The sequence below is a fragment of the Juglans microcarpa x Juglans regia genome, chromosome 2S (genome assembly GCF_004785595.1).
Source record: "Juglans microcarpa x Juglans regia isolate MS1-56 chromosome 2S, Jm3101_v1.0, whole genome shotgun sequence".
In the NCBI taxonomy this organism is placed as follows: Eukaryota; Viridiplantae; Streptophyta; class Magnoliopsida; order Fagales; family Juglandaceae; genus Juglans; species Juglans microcarpa x Juglans regia.
In genome coordinates this window covers 28,056,531-28,068,098 of record NC_054597.1, presented here as the reverse complement: position 1 = coordinate 28,068,098, position 11,568 = coordinate 28,056,531, and the positions used below count along the sequence as shown (strand labels likewise).

At 36.0% G+C, this 11,568-nt stretch overlaps 1 pseudogene; it reads left to right on the top strand.

The window, feature by feature from the left end:
- Positions 1–751: 751 nt before the first annotated feature.
- On the top strand, positions 752–5,243 carry LOC121253530 (annotated as a pseudogene).
- Positions 5,244–11,568: the final 6,325 nt, after the last annotated feature.

The following is an 11,568-nucleotide window of genomic DNA, read 5'->3' as shown; positions in this document are numbered from 1 at the left end:
TATTAATGTTATTTCTCCCCTCTTAATATGCATGAACTTGAGTCTGCAAGTTGCTAATGGCTAGTGTTTGTGTGTGTTTGTATATATGTATATGTCTGTGTGTGTGTTTGGTAGTTTGTGTATATGGATTAACTTTTTTGAACTTATGTGTTTGTGTGTTTGTGTGTCTGTGTGTGTTTGTGTATATGTATATGTCTGTATGTGTGTCAGTGTGTGCGTCTGTGTTTGATAGTTTGTGTATATAGATTAACTCTTTTGAATTTGTATGTGTTTGTGTGTGTCTGTGTGTGTTTGTGTATATGTATGTCTCTGTGTGTGTGTGTGTGTGTGTGTCAGTGTGTGTGTGTGTGTGTTTGTGTTTGACAGTTTGTGTATATGGATTGCATTGTCTAATTGGAAAATTGAATTGGATCAGACTGGAAACTGGTAAAACCGAAAGTACCGGTTTAGGAGGGTAATCGATACGTAATCGGTTTTGAAAAATACAAAATGGGTACATACCAGTTCGGTTCTAAATTTTGTTCAAAACTGGACTGGACCTGACCGGTTACACCCCTAGTTAGAATAAAAATTAAAAGTTAAATAAAATATTGTTAAAATATATTTTTTAATATTATTTTTGTTTTAAAATTTAAAAAAAATTAAATTACTTATTTTATTTTGTATAAAGAATTTTAAAAAATTTAATAATTAGTTGAGATGAATTGAGATCAATTGAGAATAATTGTAAAAACAGATATGACGCTATCCAATGAATGAAGGTGTTGGATCCACTGGATATCGTAGTCGTGAAGTTCCTGGGAAAGTGCGGATACAAACAACAAACTCAACATCATCCAAAGCGAGTCAAAGTCTACTACCATATAAGTCTACTACCATATCTTCCACGAGTGGGGTTGGAATACTGCTTCTTCCTCTTTTTTCCCTTATTCACATTGGGTCAAGTTTGAAGCTTTCTGTGGAAACTTTGCAGATGTAAGATTCCTTGAATTTTCCTTGAGGCCATTTGGATATAGAAATGATATGATATAATTTAATCTTATCTTATTATTATAATATTTTTTAAATTTCTATACAAAATATAATAAAAAATAGTACTGTTTATTTAGATTGGATTTTTTTCCTACCCAGCTCAGAACCCAAAAAACCAAATTCTAGCATGAAACCTGAGTTGCAAAATTTGGATACACCTGATCGGGATAATGGATTTAAAATCCAGAATCTGGATTTACAATTTGGATTTACAATGGATTTAGCTCATTGTTGAGATCAAAGTTCATATCGGAGCCAGACCCAAAGTAACTCAACCTCCTATAATGAAGAAAACTTCTAACGTTTATCCATTTCTTTCTACATCAATACCTTTTCCCTCTTTCTCAACCATGCAAACTCACAGTCTCACCCTTCATTTGGAATCTCAAGAACCTTATAATATTTGATGTCTATAATAACAGTTTCCACTCAACGGAGCTCCCAAGAGCTCTCTACAATTGTTCCAAGTAGGAAATTTTTGAGCTCTCACAAAACTACTTTCATGGTGCAAAAATTATTGACCTCTCTACAACTTCTGTTTTGAAGGATTTGTACGGAATTTTTACGACCTAAACTTGCACAAATCATTTTGCTTATTTTAACTGCTCCATTTGACATGTAAACATAATTCATGCTAAATAAGATTTGGCTGCTATATTTAAAAATCATTAACGGCTTAATCGTGTTCCTTTCAAGTGAATAGAAGAAGAAATATACTACAAAATTGAGTTCTTATATGAAAACAAGGATTTGAAGCATGTTCCAATCATGTTAAACATTCTTTTATGGGTTGCAATGTCAAAAATGACAAAAAAAATAGGGAGGTGGATAGTTCTTAGGAAACTATCCTCTTGGTTCTAAACATATGAGTAAATCTACTAATCTTGTTTTAAAAACGATTGTTTTCTTTAAGAATCCCCTGTTTTGGTTCTTATTTACGTAATAGGTATGGAAAGTTCCAAGCCCACATAACCGTATCATCTCAGCAATGATGTTGGACTAAACTTGCAATTATTGGTCAACAAATTAGCAGATGTTACCATCTTTGAATTTTCCATGGAAAATTATCTGATGTTACCATCTCTAAATTTTCCTTGATTCGAAGCTTGAAAATTAGTAGATGGTACTATCAGGTGTGTTTTTTCTTATCTTTCTCGAATTTTCATCTATTTATTAGGTCTGTGTTGAGATTTGGGTTCGAACCAAAGCCAGAAGCAATAGAACTCAACCTCATGTAATGAAGAAAACTACTCTAATATTTATCCATTTCTCTTTCTACTTTAGTACCTTTTTCCACTTTCTTAGCCATGCAAACTCCCAGCTCAGTGCTCAAGAATAAGGAATCTTACTAAACCTAAAAAAACTCTAGGGAAACCCAGAATGTCTCAAACATTGGATTCCAACAAACTCCTCCTCCCATTGGTCCTGGCCTGAGATCACTTGCTCCAATGGCTCTATCATCAGATTATCCTTCTGAGATTATAACATCAATGGAACAGTCTCACCCTTCATTTGCAACCTCAAGAACCTCACAATATTTGATGTTTATAATAAAAATTTCCACACAATGGAGTTCTCAAGAGCTCCCTACTATTGTTCCAAGCTGGAAATTCTTGACATCTCACAGAACTACTTTTATGGTGCAATCCCCGATGATATTCACCGCATGTCTCGGCTTTGAGAGCTCAGCCTCGGAGGCAACAACTTCAACGGTAACATCTCAGCATCTATCGAGCGGTTAACAGAACTGAGAAAACTCATGCTTATCTATTGTCTATTTACTGGTTCTTTCCCGCTAGAAATTGGAAACCTGTCCAATCTTGAGGAACTAGGATTGGCCAGTAATTCTAAGATAGTGCCAACGTTGCTTTCGGTGCTTGGAAAGTTGAAGAAACTGAAGTTTTCATGGATGGCCGAGGCGAATTTGATCGGGGAAATCCCAAACACGATCGGAGAAATAACAGCTTTGGAGCAATTGGATTTTCACAAAATAACCTGACTGGGAAGATCCCTGACAGTTTGTTTATGCCAAAGAATCTAAAGATTGTTTTCCTTCACAAAACAATTTGTTTGAGGAGATTCCTCGAGTGGTTGAGACTTTGAACCACGATGTCATTGATCTCTAAGAAAATAATTTGATAGGGACAATTCCCGATGATTTTGGAAAGCTCAAAGATTTGACGAGTCTGGCTTTGTTTTTCAATCAACTATCTGGAAAAAACCCAAATAGCATTGGTCGTCTTCCGAAGCTGATAAATCTCAAATTATTTAACAATAATTTTTCAGGGACTTTGCCTCCACAATTTGGGAGGTATTCTATGCTAGAAGAGTTTCAGGTTTCAACAAACAAGCTTACAGGCCAATTGCCAGAACACTTGTGTGACAATGGGAAGTTGGTGGGAGTGGCAGCTTTTGAAAACCAGCTCATTGGATAGTTGCCCAACTCACTTGGAAATTGCAGCAGTTTAGAATTTGTTCAGATATACAAAAATGGGTTTTCTAGGAATATTCCAAGTGGTCTTTGGACATCATCGAATATGAAAGTGTTAACACTAAGTGATAATTCTTTTACAGGCGAGCTTCCTGAGGGATTGGCAAGGAAGCTTTCATGATTGGAGATGAAAAACAATAGGTGTTAGGGTAAAATTCCACAAGGAGTGTCTTACTTGAGAAATTTGTCGGTTTTCATGGCTAGTAATAACCACTTCAATGGCATGTTCCTCGAGAGCTTTCTCGTTTGACAATTCTTTTGCTTGATCGAAACCAACTTTCGGGCTCCCTTTCTTTAGATATTAATTCATGGAAATCGTTGGATACTCTAAACCTCAACTGAAATGCAATCTTTGGACAAATTCCAAAGGAACTTGGTTCCTTACTATGCCTTACTGAATTGGACTTGTCAAAAAACCAGTTGTCTGGCCTAATTCCATCAAAACTTGGCCTCTTTAAGCTCACTTCACCTCAATCTGTCTTCAAATCATCTGACTAGAAGCATCCCAAGTCAGTTCGAGAATGATGCATATGCCTACAGCTTCTTGAACAATCTAGTCTTTGTGCTAAAAGACTATCTCGATCCCTTAACCTCAAGAACAAGAACTGTAACTCGCGCAGCCAAAAGTTGAACAAAACTTCTTACCAATTAATTGCTTGGATTATAGGTTTGGTGGTAACAATTCTTCTAGGTTTAATTATTTCATTCTTGTGATCATAAATTACAAAAACGGAAAGCATGGATTGCATTTGACATGGAAGCTCACCTCATTCCAGAAGCTGAATTTCACAGAATCAGACATTTTGTCAGGATTGACAGAAAATAACCTAATTGGTTCTTGTGGATCAGGTCAAGTATATCTTGTTGTTGTTCATCATTCATGTGATATTGTTGATAAGAAGAAGATTTGGAATAATAGAAAGCTAGAAGAAAAGCTTGAGAAAGAATTTCTGGTAGAAGTCAAAATACTTAGTTCAATTAGACATGCCAACATAGTGAAGTTGCTCTATTGTATCCCTAGTGAAAAGTCCAAACTTCTTGCCTACGAGTATTTGGATGACTGTAGCCTTGATCGCCGGTTGAATAGGAGCAATAGAGCAACAACCTTTTCAAGTTCAGTTAATCATGTTGTCTTAGATTGGCCCAAGAGGTTGCATATAGCAGTGGAGCTGCCCAGGGGCTCTCCTATATGCACCATGACTGCTCACTACCCATTGTTCATTGAGATGTGAAATCAAGCAACATCCTTTTAGATCTTACTTTCAATGCACACATAGCTGATTTTGGTCTAGCAAACATGTTGATCAAGGAGGGAGAATCGACTATAATGTCAATCGTGGCTGGCTCTTTTGGCTACATAGCTCTTTTCGCCAAAAGTTTGGCTTAACTTGTGTTGTTGAATTGAAATGCAGAGTATGCTCGCACGACAAGAATTAATGAGAAGATAGATGTTTATAGCTTCGAGGTTATCCTTCTGGAACTGACAACCGCAAGAAAAGCCAATGATGGTGATGAACACGCACCCCTAGCCGAATGGGCATTGCGACACATTCAAGATGGAAAACTAATAGTTGATGCCTTGGATAAGGAGGTCAAGGAACCTTGTCACTTGAATGAAATGTATCATGTTTTTAGACTTGCACTCTATTGTACTGACACACAGCCTTCTAACAGACCATCCATGAAAAAGGTTCTTAAGGTTTTGCTCCAATGCAGTTAGCCAGTCTGTAACAGATAGAAGAATGCAACAACTGAGATGTTTTTCCCTTCCTAAGGAATTCAAAGCTGAATGAGGATGTTGAGCATTGTTCAAGAGAAATAAAAGATTAAATCATCTATGGTTTAGGGCTAAGCATCGACCAAGTCAGACTCGGTATGCCCATCCTCTGACTCCGACTTCAAGATGTTCATCCTCCTCTTTAACTCCAACTACGACTTGTCATAGAGGAGTTGGATTTTGGGCTTTTTTTTGCTGTTTTCAACTTCATATTTAGTACACATTTTAGAAAAGATTTTTATTTTTTTGTGTGAGCTTTTAAATTTTATTTGTTTCAAAAATTACAATCTAATGTAAATAATTCACTTTTGCTTCAATTTTACTAACAGCATAACAAAAAATAAAACTAAATAAAAACAAGTAACATGCTTCAAAAAAATAAAAATTAAAAATTAAAAATGACTAGTCATTACAATAATCATCCACTCTCATCATCCATCGTCCACATCCAACTAATCATTACAATAAACATCCACACATCATCCGTCAACCACATCTAAAATCACCCACAAGACCACACCCATCATCCACATCAATCATAATAATATTTTCTTACAACAACTACAACTGTCATTTTCTGAGTTCCAATTCTGACAAAAAAAGAAACCCAACATTTTCTAAGTACCAGCAAAATTAAATGTTTCCAACAACAAATATAATTTCCCAACAAGGCAACAAATGAACTAAATTACTTTAAATGTTCCAAGGGACACTGCTATTCCAACTTCCAAGTTGTGTCTGAAAAAAACATGAAAAGATTTTAGCTAGAAAAATATTTTTAGACCTACATAATATATCAATGTAGAAAAATCATAAGCTAATATATACTAGCTGGCCGAAAACTTCATGCAATTTTCTTTTTCACAAAATTAAACCTATCTAACTCGTTTGAGGTCTCATGTGTCCTATAGACCTTTAGCCCTTTTGTCTAAAGCCAATAATAATTGTGCAGCACAGCTAGCAACAACATATCCAATATGAGCAATATATAACAAAATAATAGGCTAAAAACATCACAACCTCAATCGTGGTGTTATTGCCAAGTAAGTACCTCAAACGTCAATCATCTTCACAAAGTAAGCTCACCACACTGGTGGTTAATTTTCATTAAGATATTAAAGTATATGAGGTTAGTACCACAAAAAGTCAAAATCAACATATATAACAACTAAAAAATTTCTCTGAATACATTACCTTGAGTCTAACTTATAGCTCTCCACATCATCAATGTTATCCAAATAATTTTGACTCAAGCATATAGGAGTGGACTTCAACCAGTTTTGCATACACACAAGAGCCTTTATAGTTCTAGGAGCCAAAGAACTCCTAAAAGGATACAAGACACGGTCTCCTGTGCTAAATGCCAACTCAAATGTTACGGTGGTGATCGGAATGGCCAAGTATATTTTGCCATTAGAGCAAGAACTGGATATTTGGTGGATTTGACCTTCCACCAAATTAAAATGTCGAAACTCTCAATAGGAACCTCAACATCCTTCAACAAATACAGTTCTAGCTCCGACTTACAATCCATCAAGGATGCTGATTTCCGCTCTTAATGGAAGTTTTTCAAAAAGGGCAAGGGATCAATTGTACATGTACTACTACTCCTCATTGATGCACTACCTTCACTACAAGGAGTTGACTTAGATCTAGTTACACACCCACCACCAAATATAATATATTGTTTATACAAATATTTCATATCCCTCTTGTGGAGTGCAACAAATTCCTCACTTCTCTCATCGCTCAATGTTTGTCTGAACCAATATGTTTGAGTAATCAATTTATACCATGGACTAAGAATGACAGCAATAAACAACAACCGATTTATCTTTTGAAAATCAACCTAATATTTATCACACTTTGTCTTCATTCTAAAAGCCATTGAACTTAAGCATCGATTACTATTGTCACAAAAAGTGTTCAAGTTTGTATGAATATTAATAAGCTCTTGCAAGTACATATTTGATGTGACATATAGTGTACCAGAAATATGCAAGGTGACATTATAAAATACATTAAGAAACTTCGTAAAGTTTCTTATGGTTTCCTAATCATTAGCCCTAGGAGTTCCTAGACCCTTTTTCCCAGACCCATCCTCAGACAAATAAACTTGTGAGTAGGGATCCTCATCAAGTAGAAGTTGAGAGGTTCTTTGATACTTCTCAACTATGTCCAACAGAAGATAAGTCGAGTTCAATCTAATGGGCACGTCAATACCCAAGAAACTAGAACATGAAACTTTTGACCTATCAACACAAGACTTGAAAGTGGCAAGCTTTTGGGGAGACAACTTCACATTCTTAATCAAATTACGAACCCTTATGATTTAAAACCTTCACTCACAATAAGGTTTAAAATATCTGACTTACACCTCATGTGAATAAACTCGTGATCCGCAACACACTCCTCACTTCCTATTTCCCTTATTCTCAACCAATCAATAGCGAAGTCGTTAGAGGTAGCATTGTCTACCCTAATTGTGAGGATTTTGTCAATGCCCCAGTCAAACATACACTCCTTCAACTCCCTCGCAATTGTTGCCCCTTGTGATTGCTAATCCAAACAAATGTAATGATCCGCTTATGCTACTTCCAACTACTATCAATAAAGTGAATGGTGACACATATGTAATTAATATTTTAGATAGAAGTCCAAGTGTCGGTGGTCAGGCACACTCTTTGTTTGGTTGACAAAAATATTTTCCTCAAGCTATCATTCTCTCTCAAGAATAGTCTCATACAATCCTTCATTACGGTAAATCTAGAAGGAATAAGAAACTTAGGATCAAGGGATGTATTGTGTTCTCAAAACCCTTCGCCCTCAACAACCCTAAAGGGTAACTCATCCACTATTACCATCCTAGCAAGGGAAGTCCTAGTTTTTTTTTCTCATTATACTTAGTCATCCTTAAACTCTTCTCCCATTCTCCTCCTTCACTTCTTGCTTCCAGGATCAAGAATTTTTTACCCTTTTCCAATTTACTCATACGGTTTTTTGGACAAAGTTTGACGTGTGCTCTCTTGGCCGAAGTGCCTTACCTTTTGGGATGGCATTTTCATTGCCTCCCACAATGGTTACAAGTAGCTATAGGTTATTCGGGATCACCGAAAAGTCATATGAAGTGGTCTCATACCTTAAACCCATTATTGGGGTTTCTACTACAAGGTGGAGGGTGAGGGTAAGAATGGAAGGTACTAGGAGGGCCTACCGAAGAGTATATTGATCCACTAGACTCTTCGATTATGGGAACATCGATAGGCTGTTGTGGTACTGGAATGCCAGGACAAGATGCAGATGTGGATGTAGAAGTGTTTGTGCCTTCTATATTCATGGTTTAAGAAGTAGAACACAACACACAAACAAAATACTATGATTAAGACAGGCCACATGTTCACAAACTAAACCTACATAAATTGGACCTACTGAAATCATACAAAAACACAGCCCCAAATGTAATTAAATCATACTAACATAGCCCCAAATCATACCCATAAAAAGAGTCCAAAAAACATAAACTCTACATGCCAAATAGATTATAAAATACACATACACAAACTTATTGGTGGGCAACTATTTGATTTGTTAAATAGAACCAAATATCTAATTAAACTTATTCATTACAATAGTTGAGAGGAAAAAAAATGGAAGATGTTATATATAATTTTCAACTACCTAAGCTAAAGCAGTCTGTGACCTAGCAAACTAATTCCTTTGTAGTGAAATCCCACGTAAATGTTTTTTCTTCAAATACTACACAGATTCATAGATTAATAATTAATTTTAATTCAAACACCTAGGCACCTACCCATCTACACAGATTCACAAAGCACCACGAAATAAATTCACGAAATAGATTCATTTACATGTTGAAATCAAATCAGTACTAGTCACCTTGATATCGGGATGACACTCCCCTAAATTTTTTATCCTTCTTTAGTTCTTGCAGTTTTGTAGCCTTCTTTAGCCTCAAGACCTTGTAAACTTTTATGAGAAAATCAAAAAACAAAAGAAGAGAGGGATGGAGAGATAAACGTCTAAGGGAGAACTAAGAATAGAGAGATATGGGCTTACTAGAAGAGAGAGAGAGAGAGAGAGAGAGAGACTGTGTGGTGGGACTCTAAGAGAGAGGTCATGGACTCGGGCGGTCGCCGGTGGGATTTTGAGAGAGAGGTCGTGCTGGGGTGGAGGGGAGTAGTGCCTAGGGTTAGAATTGAAGAGGGCTTTGGAAGAGTTAGGGAAGGTGGGGAGAAAGGGAATCGTGGGTTTAAGTCACCACGTAAAATGGCACCGTTTTACAAGTGTTGAAGTGGGTTAAAGTGAAAGGGGGTCGAAGTGACCACAACATGACTCGAGCAGAACTTATACAGAAAGTTGGCTCGACATGCGCTCTACGTGACGCTAGAGTAGAACTCATACAGAGAGTTCGCTCAACAGGCGCTCAACATCAAGCTCGAGCGAAACTCATACAAAGAGTTTGCTTGACATGCGCTCAACTTAAAGCTCGAGCAGTAACCTAGACAGAGAGTTCGCTCAACCCTTGCTCAACATGGAGCTCGAGCGGTAACCCTTGCTTATTTTTGTTGATTATTTGTGTGATTTGTTCCATTGATTAATTGTCTGTTGAACAATATTTTTTAATAGACAATCAAAATTAGTTTACATCTATTCACCCCCTCTAGGTGTTGCGTTGGGATATAACCACTGCCTTTTCAAACTCAATATAATATTTTATACTAATTTCTAACTTATAAGTTATTCCTATAGTATTTAATAGGCTATTAGTATTATAGACTTATACTATAGTATTTAATTACATGTTATTCTACTAAAGTATTACATATTATTATATTAGTTTCTAACTTAATTATGTACTAGACTTAGTATTCTATGTTTAATGTTATTATATTAGTGGTTATACATTAGTATACATGTTATTATACATTAGTTATTATATATTAATATTACATGTTATTATAAATTTATACATTAGTATTTATCCATTAGTATTACATATTATTATACATTAGTATTACATGTTATTATATTTATACATTAGTAATTTAGTGTTACATGGTAGTAATATTGTAATAGTATGATATTTATATATACTAAACTATTATTAATCAATTTAGTATATACATATTATACTATAAATATATTATTTTATAATAATTAGCTCATGCTAGTATATTTTTGAGTTTAACTAACTATATAACATATAGTTTTATAAAATTTATATGATTAATATATAGAAAAACACATATTTTTATAAACTATGTACAATATCGGAGGCGGAGGCGGAGTTGGAGTCAAAGGGAAAAGTCAGAGTCGGAGTCGGAGTCGGTCCACCAACACCTTTGACTCCAACTGCGACTTCCCAGGGGAAAAAACTTTGACTCTGACTCCGACTCCGACTTGTCAGAGTGGAGCCGGAGCGGAGTCAAAGTCGGAGTCCAATTTTTTTATTTTTGTTCAACCCTACTATGGTTACTAAAAAGAATTCAATGGTGAAGTTATTACCATTAAGACTGTATTTGGTACACAACTGCCCCCTTAAAAATGCTCATACCAAAGGAGAGGGTGGAGTTTTGGCTCTTCCCTCCCTCCACCATTCCTCCCTTATCTCTCCTCCCTCTTCCCTCTAGTTTTTATTTTATTTTTTGGTTTTGTTTATTTTTTTCGTTCACAATAGGGTAAAATGCAGATCTGTTGTTCTCCGGAGCCAGGCAACCACCATGCTCCTCATCGCAAGATTCCCAAGGCACCGATCCTTCAGATGGATAAAGAATCTCGTCGAATGGAGTGGCATGTGAGCCACACGCGCGACCCTAAATGCACGCATGACATCCATGCACCACCGCAATGGGAGCTCCATTGCCGCCACACTCATCTTTTTTGGGACCAAGACCATCAGTTTCTTCAGACCTGACATTCCTCCATACTTCCAAGGTGGCGTGTGTCCCTCACGTGCCACCACAGTATTTGAGTTTGCATTTTTTTTATTTCCTCTAAGGTTGAAAATGCAGATCTACAGCTTTCCAAATTATAATTTGTTATTTTTTCATATATCTTTTACGTTTTTATTAATTCCTTTGTTTTAGGTTTAGAAAAACAAAACCACATAATCTCTTGGATTTTGTTCATAGAGTGTGTCCTCTACTCCTTCTTAGATAGAGTGTGAGGTTGTTTAATTCTGTCTTAGGACAAAATGTGGGGTTTGTTAAATTTATCTTCGGAAAGAATGTTGTCTCACAGACGATTT